Consider the following 19744-nt stretch of genomic DNA (forward strand, 5'->3'; position numbering starts at 1 on the left):
CTGCAAGTGCCGCTTCCCGGGTTCACGCCTTTCTCCTGCCTCAGCCTCCCAAGTAGTAGCTGGGACTACAGGTGCCTGCCACCACGCCTGGCTAATTTTTTTTATTTTTTAGTAGAGATGGGGTTTCGCTGTGTTAACCAGGATGTCTCAATCTCCTGACCTCGTGATCCACCTGCCTCGGCCTCCCAAAGTGCTGGGATTATAGGCATGAGCCACCGTGGACTTCTTTAAGTACTATAATACAGGCAGTTACTTTTGTTATCAAACAGGATAGTTACTTCTGAACAAAACCTGAAGTTCTGCAAAATCAGGCCCTGAAAATCGGTTTCTGAGTGGCTTGTTCCTGTGGAACCTTGTAATCTCTGTAGTAACAAACCCAGTACCCATTCAATAAAAATATTATGTAGCTAAATATTTGCCCCAGTTAGTTAGTTCTAAGTTCTAGGATTTATGATTTCTCCTTTGAAATGTCGGTCCTTGAGAATATTCATTTCCACTTATGATCAAATTGTGAAAACTAGTAAATCTGATCCAGGATGTAATTTTTATCAGTTGCCTCTTACCCCTTAAAAAAAATTAACATGGGAAAAATATTGTCATGGCTTTTTTATCTGTACTCATGGCTTGACCAGATAGTTTTAACATTATGGAATGCCAGCAATTTAAAGCCATTAACTAGCCACTGGTTACCCTCTTCTGGATTTCTATTTTTTTTTCATAAGGTCATCATGTATTGCTTAAGCTCTATCTTTGTGAGAAAACTTGTCCCTGCTGGCTTTAAAACATTTCTATGCCAGGGAAAATGTGGAGTAAAGTGACATTCACATTATACTGACCTCATCCCCCAAAGGATGAATGAGAGAAGAAATGACCCTTGATTAATGGGCTGCAATGTGCTAATTAACACAATTAATGGATATTGTGTTAGCAGGCATGAAAACCATATGAATCTCCATGTACATCTCCATCGGAGCTCTTGGGTGACCAGGTGCATTGTCAGTGAGCAATGAGTAATATTTGAAAGGAATCTTATTCTGAGCAGTAGGTCTCAACAGTGGGCTTAAAGGGTCTAGTAAAGTCTTGAATTAAATGGATGTGCTGCTATCTAGGTGCTGTTACTCCATTTGTAGAGCACAGGGAGATTATGTTTAGCCTAATTCTTAAGTGCTCTACAGTTTTTGGCATGGTAAATGAGCACTGTTCTACCTAAAGTCAACAACAGCGTTAGCCCCTAACGAGAGAGTCAACCTGTCCTTTAGTTTGGAAGCCAGATATTGACTTACCCTGTCCAGCTAGAAGAGTCATGGATGGCATCTTCCAATAGGGGGCTGTTTCATCTACATTGAAAATCTGTTGTTTAGTGTAGCCACCTTCATCAGTGATCTTAGTTAGCTAGACCTTCTAGGTACTTGCTGCAGCTTCTCCATCAGCATTTGCTGCTTTACCTTGTACTTACATGTTATCAAGACAGCTTCTTTTTTTTAAGCCTCTGAACCAACCTTTGCTAGCTTCCAGCTTTTCGTCTGAAGCTTCCTCACCTCTCTCAGCCTTCACAGAATTGAAGTGAGTTAGGGCCTTGCTCTAGATAAAGCTTTGGCCTAAGGAAATCTTATGGCTGATTTGATCTTTTATCCAGACCACTCAACTTTTTCCGTATCAACAATAAGGCTATTTCACTTTCTTATCATTTATGTGTTCACTGGAGTAGCACTTTTAATTTCCTTCAAGAACTTTTCTTTTGCATTTCTAGCTTTTGATTTAAAGTGAGAGGTATGTGACTCTTCCTTTTTGCCTGAATGCTTAGAGGCCATTTTAGGATTATTAATTGGCCTGATTTTAATATTGTTTTATCTTAGGGGATAGGGAGGCCTAAGGGGAGGGAGAAAGATGGGGGAATGGCTGGTTGGTTTATTGATTAGGTTTGCCATCTTCCATGGGTGCGGTTTGTGGCACCCCAAAACAATTACAGTAGTAACATGAAAGATCACCGATCATTGATCATCATAGTAGATACAATAATAATGAAAAAGTTTGAAATACTACAAGAATTACCGAAATGTGACACAGAGACATGAAGTTGCCACATGACTTTTGAAAAAATCGTGCTGATAGACTTGCTCAACACAGGATTGCTACAAACTTGCAATTTTTAAAAAAATACACTATTTGTGAAGTGCAGTAAACTGCAGTGCAGTAAAATGAGGTATGCCTGTAAAACAAACCTGCAGAAAAAAAATCGTCTACTCAGAAGAGCACTGACCAGTATCAGTGAATTATTATATCTACACCTTACTAATCAAGCTAATGTAGTGTGAGTTGTAGATATAACCATTTTAATGCAGGCGTTCCTGAGATCTGAAAATTATTTTAAGTGTTCCTCCAGTGTAGAAAGATTGAGAGAGGTTGAAAGTGAAGATCAGTAATGGGATGAACTGGAAATATGCCTACCTGATAATATAAGATAATGATAAGATCAGTAATGGGATGAACTGGAAATATGCCTACCTGATAATATAAAACAATGAGAGAAACATAGTATTACTTCTGTCATACTCCTGCCCGTGATGCATAATGTGAATCAAAAATTAGACAAACCAAAATTAAGGGCCGTTATACAAAATGAATGGCTTATAATCTTTCAAAGTTGTTAAAGAAATGAAAGTAAAGAAAGGATCAAGAAAGTATTTCAGATATGAAACTCAAATGAGGAATAGACAGTTTGATATGTCAATGCGATTTTCCTTAAACATTTATATTGTGGTTATGAAGAAGAATGTCCTTTTTACAAGAAATGCATACTAATGTGTTTGGTAGGGGATGGTGCATCATGTTGGAAACCCCTTCCCTCCCCTCCTCTCCCCTCCCCAGACCTCGCCTTTCCCCACCTCTTTTCTTTCTGACGGAGTCTCACTCTGTCACCCAGGCTGGAGTGTGGTTTCCAGCTGTGGCGCGATCTTAGGCTCACTGCAACCTCCACCTCCTGGGCTCAAGTGATTCTCCTGCCTCAGCCTGCCGAGTAGCTGGGATCACGGGCACCTGCCACCATGCCTGGCTAATTTTTTGTGTTTTTAGTAGAGAGGGTTTCACCATGTTGGCCAGCTGGTCTCGAACTCCTGGCCTCAGGCGATCCACCTGCTTTGGCCTCCCAAAGTGCTGGGATTACAGGTGTGAGCCTCCACACCTGGCCTGGAAACTTATTTTCAATGCCCTAGGGGAAGTATAAGTTCTTGATACTGTACGGTTTGTAGAACTTTTCTGAAAATTAAAAAAGCAGGGGAATGGGGGAGGGATTTGGACATCATTCTGGTTTACATCATTTGTTGCAAACGACCTTTGCCTTGTCTCCACAATTTTGTCACTATACATATCACTAAGTCCTGCTAAGTCTACCTCTTAAGGATGTCTATAATCAGTCCCACTTGTTTAGTACTATTTAAGCAGATGCCATCTGTCTCTTGCTTGAACTATTGGAATAGCACCCCTAGTCATCTGCCTATCTTTTGTCTCCCACCTCTTTCATCTGCTTTCTATGCTGCTGCCAGAACATGAAATACCAACATCTCATTAGTAGTTTCCAAACCTTTTGCATGCTGAACCCATTGCTCAAATGAAGGCAGAATATTAAACACATAAAGGAAGAGCTTGTGTGTGTGTGTGTGGGAAAGGAGTTTGGGGGAACAGAGAATTAGGAACCCTCGAGTGACTGCAGAACTTCTGAAAACCACTGTTCTGTAGGATAAAATCTAAACTCTGAAGCTCATTATACAAATCTCTATCTATACACACTAGATGTCTGAAATTGTGTATTTCTCAACAATTTTGATCATTTGTATTTCAATATGTCACATGCTCTCATATGTCTGTATCTTTGCAAATGATATTTTCTTCCCTGTAACGTTTTTTTGTCTTACCCTGCTGGCAAGGTAAGTCACCTTCCCTCTCCCTTCTATATATCCTTGTCAAGGAACTACTGAAATTGAATGGCATAGGTCTTGATAAAAGAACCTCTCTTTTCTCTTTATAAAAAAGTCAGTAAATAGTGGTGGAACATTCAGGAGAAAGTTGGGGACACAGAGACTAAGAAGGCAATGCAGTATTATTAGGTTGACAGAGGGGTAAACTAAGGCATAGAGGACAGATTTGATGAACATATTATCTTTTTTATATACATTATAAGAAGTAGAAGGCTAGAAAAGTGAACATGCTTGCTATTGTAAATGTCCCACTTTCCAGTTTCATGAAGAAAGCAGCAACTACTTCTACTTTATTTCCTCTTTTTGATGTTAATTGGTACCACATCACAAGTTTGCATTATAGTACTAAGCTTTAAAATGCAGGGATATACTCATGTATATACATAGACAATAAATAATGGATTCTTTTCCACATTCAGAAAGTGAAACTCAGCTGTGTATACAACACTATTACTGACCATATATAGGCATCCCTCAGTATCTGCAGGGGATTGGTTCCAGGACCCTAACATACACCAAAATCTAGGTATACTAGTCCTGCAGAACCAACATATATACAAAGTTGGTCCTCTGTATACTCAGGTTTCTATATCCCATGAATGTGGAGAATACTTTTGATATGTGGATATGGAGAGCTGACTGTGTTTGTTGAAAAAAAATCCACGTATCAGTGGACCTGTGCTGTTCAAACTCATGTTGTTTGAGGGACAACTGTATTCTGTTACTTCCTATAATTTCTAAAAGCCTTAACCAGCAAATACATGTAAGATGCATGGAATAATTTTTCCATTTCCCAGAAAATAGTCAATAATTTTTTTTTTTTTGTTTTTTTGCAGATTGTAAACTAGAAAGCATAGTGAATATAAATTTTTAAACGTGAAAATGTAAGTGTCCATTTTAAATTGTTGTGGATATTTCTGTTTGCTGAAGTTCAAGACTGAAGACTACTGGAAAAAACCCTGTGACTGAGAGCACATAGATTCCTTCTTTTTAGGTAGAACGCTGCAGTCACCATGACTTCGATGTTTGCATATGAAAGCAAAAATCTGAGAAAGGACAATCACAGAGGTCATTGATTTACTTATTTGTTCATTTTTAATGCAAATTTTAATTGAGCGGAAAAAATGGTGAAAAGACAGTTGACTAAGGAAGATATGAGAAGGTTTAATAAATACACGAAGTCCTCAATAATATTAGCCACCACGGAGATGCGGATTAAAACCACAATGCCATACTACTTTCCATCCACAAGAATAGCTAAAATTAAAAAAAGTCAGTCACCACCGAATGTTGGTGAAAATAGGAAGCAGCTGAAACTCTCATACATGGCTGGTAGAAGTGTAAAATGATACCAACCCTGTAGAAAATGTTTGACAGTTTCTTAGAAAAAACACTCACCCTATAAGCAAGCACTCCTAGTTATTTACCCAGGAGAAATGTCCACAAATACGCTGGCACAAGAATGCTTATAACAACTATATTCAGAATAACCAAAAACTGAAAACAACTCCAACATTCATCAAGAGAAGTGATAAATAAATTGAGGTATATTCATAAAATAGAAAGTACACAGGGACAGAAAAAAATGGATTTCTGATACATGTGACAACATAAATGTTGAAAACAGTATGCTGAATTAAGGAAAAAGACACAAAAGTAATGCAGCACGAGTCATATAAACATCATATAGATAATGATGTTTAAAAATCCACAAAACTAATCTGCACTGATGGAACAGTGATCTAAGCGTCCTAAGGAGTGGTTGGAATGGGACATGAGAAAAGAGGGAACTTTCTTTAATGATAAAAATATTCTGTATCTTTTCTTTTTGAGACAGAGTCTCGCTCTGTTTCCCAGGCTGGAGTGCAGTGTCGCGATCTCGTCTCACTGCAACCTGTGCCTCCCGGGTTCAAGTGATTCTCCTGTCTCAGTCTCTTTAGTAGCTGGGACTACAGGCTTGTGCCGCCATGCCCGGCAATTTTTTTTTTGTATTTTTAGTAGAGATGGGGTTTCACCATGTTAGTCAGGCTGGTCTCGGACTCCTGACCTTAAATGATCCACCTGCCTCAGCCCCCCAAAGTGCTGGGATTGCAGGAGTGAGCCACCACACCTGGCTGAAATATTCGATATCTCGATTAAGGTGTTGTATACATAGATATATGTTTTTTAAAACTCACTATGCATTCTAATTTATATAAAAAGTACCTCAGTTAAATTACATATTAATTGAAGGCAAGGTAGAAACATCTATGTCTTTAACTCTCCTTCTGTGAGTCTGTTCCATGTTGAGGAATGCTTTTGTCTTCTTTTCTTTGCTCTCTTTAGTTGGGACTTCCCTGTTCTACTACCAGATATGCTTACATTAGGAAGCTAGGATAGAGGCCTAGAATACTGATTTTTTCCCACTTCAACAGGCAAGGTGACAGTTTTCCCAGAGTTCACAACTCTTGGTATTGCAAGTCAGCACATAGTTCACGGTGAAACATCCTCTAGGAAGTAGAGAGAGTTGTGACTAAAGAATATGATAGGACCAAATAAGTAGCTATACTAGAAGGAAGCACATTTGAAACCACTACCCTAAACAGCCAATGACTACAGAACTGGAGAAAACCAGAATCTGCTAAATTTCAGAAATAAGTCAGCATCTTTACAGGGAGCCTCTACACAATCATAGTGAGTCTCTGAGGAGTAGCAAGTACTCATTCAAATCCTCTTAGCTGTGGGCTCCACTCTGCCTCACAGTCATTTTAGAAGAGGGTTTTGAGCTTCAGAATAAGCCCACCACTGTATAAAGCTAGTATAAAACTAGTGAGTCTGTTTTTTAAGATAGGATTCCCATCTTTGTAATAATAATTTTGGCATGGCAATTTTTAAATATGAACCACAAGGAGGAGAAAATATCCTCTTGTTATTTACTTTTTAAATTAGGCATTTTGTTTTCATTTACTACTGCTTGATACCCTCTTATCTGGGTTCCTGGGAGGTTTCGATTGGTAAGTATTGTTGAATAAAAATTATGGGACACCATTGTTTTGGACTGTGCTCTTGCGCTAGGCCTCGGTGGACCAGATCAAACTAAAATGTAGTCATTCATGTTAACTGCCACATAATCAAATAGAAACTTTCAGGAAGCAGATAGATCCCAAAGCAGACCATTTTTTTCCTGAAAACAGGAGATTCCAGCTGAATCCCCTGTGCTTTAAACCCTTAGAAAAAGTAAACTGAAATAACCTGATATTAATCAATCAGCTTTTTTTTTCCTGTTCTGTTTCCTTTTTCCCACCTTAACAAAACCCACTGTTGTGCTCTTGCTCAGTAGGACCTCTCATTCTACCTTGCAGAATGGGGACTGCCCTGATTCATGAAATGCAAATAAATGCCAGTTAGGTCTGTAACTCAACTGTTGTAATTTTGTCTTTTGACAGAATGCAGCTAAAACTCGGGTATATCTGCTCTGCTTTTATTTCATCTCCTTCCCATTTCAGAAACTCCTGTCTAGATTTCTTTTCTTGCTCTCTAAGGCAAACAATTACCACAGTTAGATGAACATACCTGGCAATTGCTATTCACAGATAGACTGTCAGAAACAATCATTCCATCTTCCTCTTCAAATTCTTGGCAGGAAGGCTGAGTGGATATATTGAAGGAGATACTGTTTGATTGTACTGCACACAGTGTGGTTTCAAAAATGTGTATTTGAATTGGAAAAGAGAAATATATGTCAGGCACTGGGGATACAATACTGACCAAAGGTATATACCCTGCATCCAAAAATAAATATAATGTAGTTGCTATAAAGATATTCATTTTAAAGATTATGAGAAGAATATCCAGCCTTCTTAGACCTTTGCAAAATATATAGATGAGAAAATTTCTAAAAGTTACATAACTAAAATAGAAACCAGTCAAAATGAACTTCATTCTACTCTGGTTTCATCCCTCTAATGTTCTTATCTGTCAATACTGTGACTGAAAAAGCCAAACCTACCACCACCACCACCACCACTGACAAAATCCAACAAACTACAAATATCTGCAACATTAATTCTAACACCAAGAAACATTATACTCCACTTAAAACTGTTCTTTTTTCTTTCTGTTTTTAGTACAGACAGAACTTTTTTTTAAATGGTAAGAAATACCATGCTTTTCTTATAAAGATCTTCTCTATGTACAAATAAAGCTACACTATCATAGTGGTTAAATCAGTAAACAGTATCTCTTATGTAATGATCTGTAATTTTCACACAAGAAATTTAAAAAGTTCTTCAGGTTATAGAGCAGTATTTCTGGACAAACCTAGTAAGGCAATAGTTGACATTCTCAAACTTCAAAACACCCTCAGTTTCAATACAAATAATGCTGTGTTGTACGTTCAACCTCAGACTAAGAGAAAGCATTGTGGATTGGCCACAACTTGAATTTCTTACTACAGTGAGGACTGCTTCAGGATTTTACCACTAAACTCAGCTGTTCAAAGAACTAGGAAAATAGTAACCATGGTCACTGTTCTCCAAAAGCACCAATTTCAGATTTGTTGAAGGAATATTTCTTAGATCTTCAAGTTTCTGAGTAGGTTTCCTTCATTCTGGTTTTCTGGATTTCCTTGTCATTCTGAAGTTATTTCTCTTGCACAGGCAAAGTTAGAGTACTCATTCAGTAACAACAACAAAGCCATAATATATGTCTTCTTTTTTCTACAACACCAATTTAGCTACTCAAGATACAAAACTAAAATATTAACCGAAAATCTTGTAGGTATGAAGCCAGTTATATATTCACGTTAGTAAAGATGATTCCACTGCATTCATTTAATCAGCAAACATTTACAGAATGCCTACTACATACCAATAATATATTAGTGACTGCATATTCATTTAATCCTGAACTCTGAAATCATTATTCCTGGTTTACGAAATAGGAAACAGGCTTGGATTAAGATTACTTGCCCAAAGATTTGTAGTTAGTAAGATTCACTACCAAGTTTGAAACTCAGATATGTCTGAGCCAAAATTTATGCTCCTTCCACTAAGCCGAGCTGTCTTCCAGCATACTTAGTATCTTGTTGTATCAAGAGAAAACAAGGTACAGGTGACAGTGACATGATGCCATTATGACTATCTCTTTTATATAAAAGACCCTTGTTAGGATAACTACAACTCTCTTTTTCTCAGACCTCCTATACATTGCCTATCCTTCAATCATCAGGGTCATGAGCCTTCTCCCCTCTCCTCCTCCCCCACCGCCCCCCACCACCCACTTCCCCCTAACAAAGTAAAAGAAATCAAATGAGATTTGATTAAGTATTTTGTCTAGACTGCTTCAGGACTAAAGGGTCTTGGTAATTTGTACCAGCATCTCACTTCTTCCCCACGCCCAGAAACTCATGTACACAGTTTGATTGCTCTTGCTTTCTAAAGCGTTTTTTTGTTTTGTTTTGTTTTGTTTTGTTTTTGAGATGGAGTTTCGCTCTTGTTGCCCAGGCTGGAGTGCAATGGCCTGATCTTGTTTCACCACAACCTCTGCCTCCCAGGTTCAAGTGATTCTCCTGTCTCAGCCTCCCGAGTAACTGGGATTACAGGCATGTGCCACCATGCCCGGCTAAGTTTTGTATTTTTAGTAGAGACGGAGTTTCTCCATGTTGGTCATGCTGATCTCGAACTCCCGACCTCAGGTGATCCACCTGCCTAGGCCTCCCAAAGTGCTGGGATTATAGGCATGAGCCCAGCCAAAGTGTCCTGAAAACTATGTGTGAATCTGTTAAGTACAATCTATACTTACATTTGATTATAAATACTTTAATAATCTGAATTGATAAGACTTTAGACAAAACAATGAAATCAAATTCTATGGACCGTGATCCAAAGAATATATTCAGCTTTGTTTGAATATATTTCTTCTTGCTTCCTTACCAGTTCTCAACACAACTCCAGAATAACTGTTATTAAGTCTTATTGAATCTTATTTTGTACTAAGCCTTGTTAAATGTTTTACCTATGAATTGTGATTTCATTGTTACAGCAAACCTATGATATAGATGCTGTATTACAGATGAAGAAAAGAGGTTCAGAACCTGTGCTACACTGCCTCGCAGGCACAATCCATCTGATGAAAGTAGTTGTCCCTTGAATCGCTCTTTCTGAATTCCAGTCCCAGGACAGTGGAAATATACAATATTGTGGTCAAAGATAAACCATTCTTGGCTCCAGCTGAGCTAATGGTTTTAGATAAGAATAAAGAATATTTGTCAGAAAGAAAACATTTTGTAAGTATAAAATTAGACTAAGAAAAAGCTCCTGGTTGAATTTTGTATTTATAAAATTCTTCCTTTACTGAAGTTGAAATCTTCTCCTTGAAATTTCTGCTTGGTATGGCCTCTCTGTTTGCCTCACAAGTGAAATTTAATCCTAATGTTATCTTATTTTCTAAGCATAACCACACCTGTAGGCTGCTTTGTCATGAGTTTAGTATGGTGTCAGTAGAAATGAGACCAGTCAGTCATTAGGGTTACCTAATTCAAATCTTGACCCATTTTGGGTACTTCCTACAAGATTAGAATAACTGTCTTCCAAAGCAAAAACTTACCCACGGTTCCACGGGAAAGGGTGTAACTTCAACTCTTTTTAGGTGGAAAGAAAATCATTCTTTAACCTCTCAAAGGTCAGGAATAGGGTCGGTGGTCCTTTAAGTTTGGTCTGGGGACCACTGGTTGCTGAACCTTTTGCAGAAGGTCTGAAAGGTCAGACCTGTTTTCACAATACATATTAAGAAGTTACTGGCTTTTTTGTTGTCATTCTTTTCCAAGTGTATTTGACTCTACAACTTGTTATGATGTTCCTCTGATAGTTAATGCAAGTATACTTATGTTTTAAAAGTTTGTCAGTTTTGATTTCTAATACAGTAAGTCTCAACAGATGGAACTCACATAACAAAACACTTTTGGGAGTTCTTCATAATTTTTAAGAGTATAAAGGAGGTTCTAAGACCAAAAGGTCTGGAAACTGCTCTTCTAGGTTTCAGAATTATGAGGCATACAAAGACTAATAGACTCTTCATCTGGAAGGGTTTAGAGGCAATCTTATCTAATCCCCTTATTTTACAGGTTTAGAAACTGATTCTAGACATTTAAGTTCCCAGTCTAATGTCACAGAAGCTAATGAATTGCAGAGGTTAATTGGAAGCCTGGTCTTAACACTCCCAGGTTATCTTAATGAGGTGATGAGGCTGGCATATGGATAATGCACTTCGAAGGGTATTGCAAATATTGACTAAGTTAATACAGGTCAAATGCATGTGTTAGCACTCGATGCTTGGCAGTTGATAAATAAATGCTAGTGGTTCTGATCAGAGAATCTAACCTCTGCTTCCACTCCCTGAGTAACACGTTGCATTTCTTGATCAATTGTATTTTTACTGAATTCTTCCTTTACTGAAGTTGTAATCTTCTTGAAATTTCTACTTGGTATGGCCTCTCTGTTTGCTACACAAATGAAATTTAATCCTAATTTTATCTAGCTTATTTTACAAGCATAACCACACCAATTTCATTAAATGATTCCTCATGCGGCATGACTTTAAACTCTGTCACCATCCCATTTGTCTTTCTCAAAGAGCTCCGGTTGACTGCTCCTGTGAAGTTGTCCATCTATTAATGTAAATGTTTTTTCTAATTTTACAGAGCTCCCTGTTGTATTGTGTACAGTGTTAAAATAGTTTTCTGAGATTTCTTGACTCTGTTTTCCCAAGTTTCTTGTGGCCCTTCTCTTTCCTTTGTCTCTATTCTGTGCGATTTTTATTTCACTCCCACAGTTTCTCATTACTGTGAGGCCCTGTTATGGAATGAGAGGCCTGGTTTTGAAAATTCACAGAGACTAGACTTCTCTTGTCCCTGTAGTCCTGGCTGAGGGCCCACTACACTTTTCTGTTATCCAAGTGGGCAAACGTCCTACCAGTTTTCATCTGCTGAGTGGCTGCTTATTTGGGAAGATCCCCCTGTTGCAGGTCTGATCTCTGTTGCTTCCTTTTGCTTGTTCATGCTGTGACACTGATAGCATGTAGGTCTTGGGGATGTGGGTGGTTTGCCTTTATCCAGTTGTATTTTAGGGGTCTGAGGACACTCTGCTATTGAGTTTTGGTTTTGGTAACTTCTTGCTCTGTTTATAGATTTGGGAAGATCCAAATACTGTGTTGCTGCTTTCTTCCTAGACTTCTGTTTTAAATTAAATTAACAAAGTTAAAGTGTTTTTTTTTTTTTTTTTTTTTTTTGAGACAGAGTCTTGCTCTGTCGCCCAGGCTGGAGTGCAGTGGCGTGATCTCGGCTCACTGCAAGCTCCGCCTCCCAGGTTCACTACATTCTCCTGCCTCAGCCTCCCAAGTAGCTGGGACTACAGCATCCACCACCATGCTCAGCTAATTTTTTGTATTTTTAGTAGAGACAAGGTTTCACCATGTTAGCTAGGATGGTCTGGATCTCCTGACCTTGTGATCCACCCGCCTCGGCCTCCCAAAGTGCTGGGATTACAGGCGTGAGCCACCGTGCCCGGCCAACAAAGTTAACGTTTTAAGCTAACTTTTCAAAATAAGTAGCTATTCTTTAAAATAGGGAGTAATATCTAAAAGATTTAAATAGTACAATTTGTACTGTTATACAGAGATAATTTTTGACAAATGAAATGACAGTTTGTAAAGTATACATTGATACTTTTAAATTTATTTGAATGTCAGATATTGAAAACTTAATAGTAGATTTGCATAATATAAAGAGAATTGCTTTACAAAGAGAAAATTCCTGTTATTTATGCAAGGTGGCGTCATTCTTTGGCACTAGTAACTTAGCATAATGGTTAAGATCTTTCTTTCATACCTCTGGTTTGGGAGGTAGCTGTTACTTAAGGCAGGGGTCCCTGACCCCTGGGTTGTGGACCTGTACCAGTCTGTGGCCTGTTAATAACTGGGCTGCATAGCAGGAGGTGAGCAAGCTGGCAAGTGAGCATTACCGCCTAAGCTCCGTCTCCTGTCAGATCAACGGCAGTGTTAGATTCTCATAGGAGTGAGAACCCTACTGTGAACTGCGCATGCGAGGGATCTAAGTTGCCTGCTCCTTACGAGAATTACACTAATACTGGATGAAACTGATCTCAGGTGGAACCGTTTCATCCAGAAACCATTGCTCCTCCCACCTTCCCCTGGTCTGTGGTTGGTGTTCCATGAAACTGGTCCCTGGTGCCAAAAAGGTTGGGGATCTCTGACCGAAGGGATCTGGCAGCTGTCCAGAATGTTATGGTAAAAGCAAATATCGATTGGGAACAATGTATAACTATTGCAACTCCCTCACCCCAGTAGAGTTCTATTTTGTCCTTGAAAGATAGCTTCACTGGTTATAAAAATGTGGTTGGGCATTTTCTTTCAGTAAAGGAAGCTATCCTTCTTCTGTTCTGGCTTCCACTATTGCTATTCAAAATTAAGTCAAATGCCTAATTGCAGTTCCTTTCTAGGTAAACTATGTTTAGTTGTTTTTTTTTTTTTTTAAATGTTTTCTCTATCTTGACTATTCTGTAGTTGTACTGTAATGTGTCTGGATGTTAATTTATGCATATTTATTCTGGTTGAGATTCATTGAGCTTTTTGGATTTGATAATTAATGTGTTTCAACAGTTCTATTATAGAAAGTTCATAGCTGGCCAGGGGCGGTGGCTCACGCCTGTAATCCCAGCACTTTGGGAGGCCGAGGCAGGCGGATCATGAGGTCAGGAGTTTGAGACCAGCCTGGCCAATGTGGTGACACTCCCGTCTCTATTAAAAATACAAAAACTAACCGGGCATGGTGGCATGCGCCTGTAGTCCCAGCTACTCTGGAGGCTGAGGCAGAAGAATCACTTGAACTCGGGAGGCGGAGGCTGCAGTGAGCCGAGATTGTGCACTCCAGCCTGGGTGACAGAGCGAGACTCTGTCTCAAAAAAAGAAAAAAAAAAAACCAACTGCATATAGCCATTATATCTTGAAATATTTACTCTTCCTCATTCTTCTGCTTATATCTTTTTGGAACTCCAACTAGATATATATTAGAGCTTTGATTCTGTTTTTCACACCTCTTAACCTGTCTTGCTTATTTAGTCATACATCTCTCAAGCTGCATTCTTCCTTGGAGCTTTTTCTGTAGGAATTCTTTGAGTCTTGAGTTGAGTTTATATTGCTTCAGAGAAAACTAAGGTTTGCTTCAGCTAGTTGCCCAGGAACATTACCACCTGGTTACCACTTTTAATTAAGGTCACTGCTTGAGGATTTCAGAGTGACACAGAGCCCTGTGTGAGGGCCTGCTTATGATCATAAATTCTTGGGGTGTAGGCGGGGCGGGGATCCTGCTTCTTTACCTGGAGCTAAAACTAGGACAGAAAAATCCCTAACTGTCCATTTTTGTGTGGTGGGTTTATTTTCTATTCACCCTGAACAATTATAGGTATTCACCTTGTAGAGCTCCCAGCTTTATGTGGGGATTTCCTATTAGAGAACTATCTTATGTGGCCTTTTGGCTTATTTTCTTGCCTTCAGCACCTATGCCAGTACATAAGTTAGAAACCCAAGGTTTGGCGGGGCGCGGTGGCTTAAGCCTGTAATTCCCAGCACTTTGGGAGGCCGAGACAGGCGGATCACGAGGTCAGGAGATCGAGACCATCCTGGCTAACACGGTGAAACCCCGTCTCTACTAAAAAATACAAAAAACTAGCCGGGCGAGGTGGCGGGCGCCTGTAGTCCAGCTACTCGGAGGCTGAGGCAGAAGAATGACGTAAACCCGGGAGGCGGAGCTTGCAGTGAGCTGAGATCCGGCCACTGCACTCCAGCCCCGGCGACAGAGCGAGACTCCGTCTCCCAGGGTCCTTTGTACTTGGCCATAAGGATTTCTTTTTTTTCTTCATGTCAACACTGTGGTTTTATTTATCTGTCTGACCTACTATTTTAATTTTTGTTTTATCTGGTATTTTAATTGTTTCATTTGAGAAGGTTTTTCATAGTATTTGTTTGGTAGTTGGCCATTCTACTAGGAGTTTAGGAGTTATACTTAACTCCTTCCAGGGAGACCTTGGAAGATTTTTACTAAAAATATAGTATTTAAAGTGGGTATTGAAGTACTATCGGGGGAAACCTGGGGTGGAGTAGGAAAACAAAACAAAATATTACAAACGGGAATAATTAAGAGTTAGAATATGTGAGATGTTTGGTTTTACTGGGCTTAAAGTAGAATTGTGGGGTATGGAATTGCTGCAAATGAGGCAGATGGACCCAGAGATGAGGCTCAGGAGAGACCACATGCAACTTTTGAGAGTCTTTGTGTGTCACAGTAAGGAGGATGAACTTGTGAAATCACCGAAGGGTGGAATATATAAGGAGGAAGCTGACACTGTCATATCTATGCCTTAGGATATTTTGGCAGCAGTGAAAACAAAGCAGGTAGACAAGAGTGGAGCACTGCTCTTCAAAATTTGGTCATTGACTGGCAGTAATGGCATCATCTGGGAACTTGTTAGAAATGCAGAATCTCAGGTCCCATTTCAGATTTACCAACTCAGAATCTGCATTTTAACAGGACTCCTAAGTGATTCATATACATAGTCAATTGATGTCTGAACCAGTGACCTGCAGAGCCAATGATCTGCAAAGCAAGTGAACATTAGCTTTATTTTAAATTTTAAGAAAGAAGTCTTAATTTGTCTAGAGTACATATCATTCATTTGATGTTTACAGTGTCACTTTATTTGCCTAATAACTAGCTGACTCTAGATCCTTAGCAGCATTAGATTTAGTATTTGAGGTTTTGACCCTACATACCTTTGATATGTAGTGATTTGTAACTTATGACATAAATTTGAATTCCTTAACATGTTGCTAATTACAAAACACTAGTGTCTGTAGCAGACTATTAAGAAATTGAACAGGTTTTGTTCTCCACTCATTGTTAACATACGCAGTAACTCACCAGGTGTTAAAACAAGTGCGCTGTGGTGCAGGGTACTTCTTGTTTAGTGACAGAAATGAAAAGATCTAAGAATATGATGGTTTTAAATAAATATAAGAGGTAGAGAGAGTTTTAAGTAATAGAACTATTCTATGTTTTGGATGTTTGGTTTAGTGTCTCTAACTATATTTCTGTTTAATGTCAAGTGCATAATATATTCGAACCATTTTATTTATTACATTTAATACACATTGATTGTCTTTTAGTCAGAGTTTCAGAAAATGCAAAAGTCTTGTTCTCAAAGGAATGCTCCCTGAACCATGCACATCAAAGTCGTGGGTGGCTGCTTGTGGGGGTAGAAAATATTAAAAATGCAGAAACTGGGTCCTACCTCTGAATCCCATTGTACATTTTAAAATAAGCTGCATCCTGGTCAGGCACGGTGGCTTTCACCTGTAATCCCAGCATTTTGGGAGGCCGAGCCAGGAGGATCACTTGAGCTCAGGAGTTCAAGCCTGGGCAACATAGTGGGACCCCCATCTCTGCAAAATTTGAATAAAAGAAAAGCATCTCCCAAGGAATTCTGCCAGAGCAAAGTTGTGTTTTTCCCCCTCAAATCTGGAAACCATAATTGTTCACTTTTTGACCTTTTACTGGAATACAGCATACACTGAGAAAAGTAACAGCACTCAGATAAAAAAATAGAACATTACTGCTATTCCAGAACCTCCTCTGGTGACTCCTTTTAGAAACTAGTCTAGCACCCCACCCCTCCATACACAAATATAACCACCATAGTTGACTTTTAACACCGTAGATTAGTTTTACCTGTTTTTGAACTCTTTAAAGTGGAATAATACAATTTATACTCGTCTGTTTTGTGTTGTTTTTGCTTAGCATTATGTCTGTAAAATTTGTCTATATTGTTAGCTGCAGTTTGTCTTTCTCATTCTCATTGCTGTGCGGTTCTCTGTTGTTTAAAAGTACCAGTGGTAAAATGATCATTTATGTGCTTTACGTCTGATGGACATTAGAGGTATGGTGGTACCACTGATAGGCACCAAAATCAAGTTTGATAGCCACTGTTGTATATTATTTGGGAATATGTGTACTCTTGACATGTTTGGCAGATTTTTATTTCTCCAATCTAAAATTTAGATAATTATAATTTTAAAATTTTATCAATAAAATTTACAGGGTTTTACTGTCAAATATCTAATAGCTCAGCTAGCTCATGCTAGAGTAATATAGCACTACCAACTTTTCTAAGTAGACCATAGCACTGAGGAATTAAATAGCAAATAAGGGAAACATTTCTTTATGAAATCATTTCTTTTAATAAATTAAAAAGAAATGAGAGTATTAGAATACCACCATTTTGCAACCTTCCAGTGTATTAATGGATGGAGGCAGTGAATATCAACAGCTGCTAAATTCGTAAGAGGGAAACCAGATGCTAGATGACAAATAATGAAGTAACACATTATTAGACAAAGGAACAAACCAAGTTCAGTAAAGCCTCTGGATCCAACTTCCAATTTGCCAGAAATAAAGAGACCAGATGAATATGCCGAATTGCATTATGTGTAAATAATCAGTCAAATCTACACTACTGAAAGCCAGATCAAACATAAATTTTAAGAAAAAGAAAAGAATGGAAAATAAACCTGTAGATTAAAAGAGACTGAATAGAAGTAACAACTCTTCTTAAAAATGGTCAAGATTAAATAATAGTTATCTAGGGAGGCTTACTTAGCTGTTAAAGGGATAAATACAGGATGTAATTGAGAATAATTTAAAAGAAGTGAGTTACTTAGAGGAAAGGAAAGGGCTATGACTGAATCAGAGCACTTGGAGGAGCTTCTGGGCTTGCTGGCAAATTGCTGTGTGGTGGTCACAAGAATGTATTCTCTGAATGTACTGAGGTATAAAGTTTTTGTATAGTTTTCTGTGTCTGTATTTTATTTTACTCTAGAAAAGGAAATAGTTTTTAAAAAAATATTATAGATCTGCTAATCTAATATAAACTTCCCTAGAGCTTCATCAGTAATAGTCCAGTGTCATCTGGATTATCTTCAGCAATCATTTTCATTCTAAATTGTCATAGTAAGTGTCGTCTCAAAGCAGAAAGAGATAGAGAGTTTAACAAAATGTCTTAAAATGCCTGATGTCTATCTTAATGATTCCAATAGAAACTTTCCAGTATAATACTCAGACATACTGCCCTTAAAACTGTATAATGGCTTATAAATTTGGGAAACTCAACAGATTTGGAAATACAGCACATATATAGCTAAGATCACTGATGAAGGTGGCTGCCTTAAATAACAGATTCTCAACATAGATGAAACAGCCCTCTATTGCAAGATGCCATCGAAGACTTTTTTGACTAGACAGGGGAAGTCAGTACCTGGCTTCAAAACATCAAAGGACAGGCTGACTCTCTTGTGAGGGGCTAATGCTGCCGGTGACCTCAAGTGGAAGCCAGTGCTCATTGGTCATTCTGAAAATCACAGGGTCCTTAAGAATTATGCTAAATCTACTCTGCTCATGCTCTATAAATGGAACAGCAGAGCCTGGATGACAGCACAGTTTGCTAGATATGTTAAGCCCACTTGTGAGACCTATTGCTCTCAGTGAAAGATTCCTTTGAAAATATTACTGCTCATTGACAGTGCGCCTGGTAACCCAAGAACTCTGATGGAGATGTACAAGGAGATTCCTATTTTTTTCATGCTTGATAAACATAATAACATCTATTATGTAGCCTGAAGATCAAGGAGTTATTTCTACTTTCAAGTTTCATTATTTAAAAAATATATTTCTTAAGGCTATAGCTGCCACAGTGATTCCTGTGATGAATCTGGGCAAAGTAAATCGAAGACCTTCTGGAAAGGATTCACCATTCTATGTACCATTAAGAACATTCGTGATTTATGGGAGGGGGTCAAAATATCATTATTAATAGGAGTTGGGAAGAAATTGATTCTAACCGCATGGGCAACTTTGAAGGGCTCAAGACTAAAGTGGAGGAAGTCACTGCAGATGTGGTAGAAATCGCAAGAGAAGTAGAAGTAGAGCCTGACACAATATGACAGTTGCTGAAATCTCAAGATAAAATTTGAATGGCTGAGGTGTTGCTTTTTATTGATGAGCAAAGAAAGCTGTTTCTTGAGATGGAACCTACTCCTAGTGAAGATGCTTTGAAAATTGTTGAAATATCAACAAAGGACTTATATTACATAAAATTAGTTGATAAATTGATAAAGCAGCGGTGGTTTGGGAAGATTGCCTCCAATCTTGAAAGAAGTTCTATAGTTAGGTAAAATACTGTCATATAGCATAGTGTCTTTCATAAAAGGAAGAGTCAATTGATGTGGCTAACTTTATTGTTGTCTTGTTTTAAGAAATTGCCACAGCCATACTGTTTAGTCAGCAGCCACTGAAGTCTCAGTTGATCATTAGCATTTTTTTTTTTTTAGCAATATAGTCCTTTTAAATTAAGGTATGTACTTTTTTTTACACATAATGCTATTATACACTTAATAGATAGTAGTGTAAATGTGACTTATATGCACCAGGAAACCAAAAAATTTTTGTGACCTGCTTTATTGCAATATTAACTTTATTGCAGTGGTCTGGAATTGAACCTGCATTTTTTCTGAGGTATAAGTATTGGTGAAATCATTAACCTCCTTCTCTTTTTGTATGGTTTCTTCAACTCACAAAGGATAGCAGCCCCAGTAAAAGTCATTACAGAAGGCAGAGGAAACTCCATTTTTTTTCCTTTTTTTTTTTTAAGACTTTGCCGCTCTGTGTG

At 38.3% G+C, this 19744-nt stretch overlaps 1 protein-coding gene across 3 annotated transcripts in view; it reads left to right on the forward strand.

The window, feature by feature from the left end:
* Nucleotides 1–19744, forward strand: part of FBXW7 (F-box and WD repeat domain containing 7) — a 219452-nt gene that overhangs the window by 100081 nt on the left and 99627 nt on the right. The window contains exon 2 of one of the 3 annotated variants that reach the window (XM_017871122.1): nucleotides 4811–4858. The exons of the other annotated variants lie outside the window; for them this stretch is intronic. The gene's annotated coding sequence lies outside the window, so the exon portion shown is untranslated. The remainder of the gene's footprint in view (nucleotides 1–4810; nucleotides 4859–19744) is intronic. 3 annotated transcript variants of the gene reach the window in all.

This window comes from Rhinopithecus bieti, unplaced genomic scaffold (genome assembly GCF_001698545.2).
Source record: "Rhinopithecus bieti isolate Rb0 unplaced genomic scaffold, ASM169854v2 scaffold_3878, whole genome shotgun sequence".
Taxonomy (NCBI): domain Eukaryota; kingdom Metazoa; phylum Chordata; class Mammalia; order Primates; family Cercopithecidae; genus Rhinopithecus; species Rhinopithecus bieti.